Source organism: Papio anubis, chromosome 8, assembly GCF_008728515.1.
Source record: "Papio anubis isolate 15944 chromosome 8, Panubis1.0, whole genome shotgun sequence".
Lineage (NCBI taxonomy): Eukaryota > Metazoa > Chordata > Mammalia > Primates > Cercopithecidae > Papio > Papio anubis.
In genome coordinates this window covers 64805343-64806076 of record NC_044983.1, presented here as the reverse complement: position 1 = coordinate 64806076, position 734 = coordinate 64805343, and the positions used below count along the sequence as shown (strand labels likewise).

Sequence of the window (734 nt, the reverse complement as noted above, 5' to 3'; positions counted from 1 at the left end):
CTTTCACCTGAGCCCACTGAGTAGCTGGGACCACAGGTGGGCACCACCATACAAGGTTAATTTTTGCATTTTTATTAGAAATGAGTTTTCGCCAGGTTGTCCAAGCTGGTCTTCAATTCCTGGACTAAAGCAATCCGGCCACTTTGGCCTCCCAAAGTGCTGAGATTATGGGCGTGAGTCACTATGCCTATGCCCACCCTCATCCCCCAAGTCACTTTAAAATCTAGACTTCATTTCATAAAGATGCAGTCCTAAGAAATATTACACAGGCTCAAATGAAATTATTTAAATTCTGTTCCATAGAAAGTGGAATCCAATAAAAGAAACTGAAGATAATAATATTCACTTGAATGTGTAAGTATTTTTCTGAATTTAAAAGAAACAAAGTGTTGCAGCTCTTTTAGAATTGGTCTAGCAGGTCTTCTGGGTTTTTAGCTAGAAACCCTCCCCATGTGGAGAGAGGCTGAGAAACAATCAAAATACAAATTCTAAAACTCCCAACGATTAGAGATTTCTTTTTTTTTATTACTAGTTCAGTTTTGATGGTATGAGAATGATTATTTCCTTGGGAAAAGCTAGCACTTGAAAACAGTATCATCATCTGAAAACTTGCCTTTCCTTGATGCAATAATATGAATTACTAATCAGTAATTCAAACAGTCTGTGGAAAGTTAATTTCAAAACAGAAATGATTTAAAAAATCTATAGTAAAGAGATTCATAGTTTCATCCCCT

General features: G+C 36.2%; 1 non-coding gene across 1 annotated transcript; it reads left to right on the top strand.

Annotated features, from left to right (window-relative positions):
* The first annotated feature begins 384 nt into the window (after positions 1-384).
* On the top strand, positions 385-447 carry LOC116268728. Its single transcript, XR_004175897.1, has one exon. It is a non-coding gene; the product is annotated as a U7 small nuclear RNA (small nuclear RNA).
* Positions 448-734: the final 287 nt, after the last annotated feature.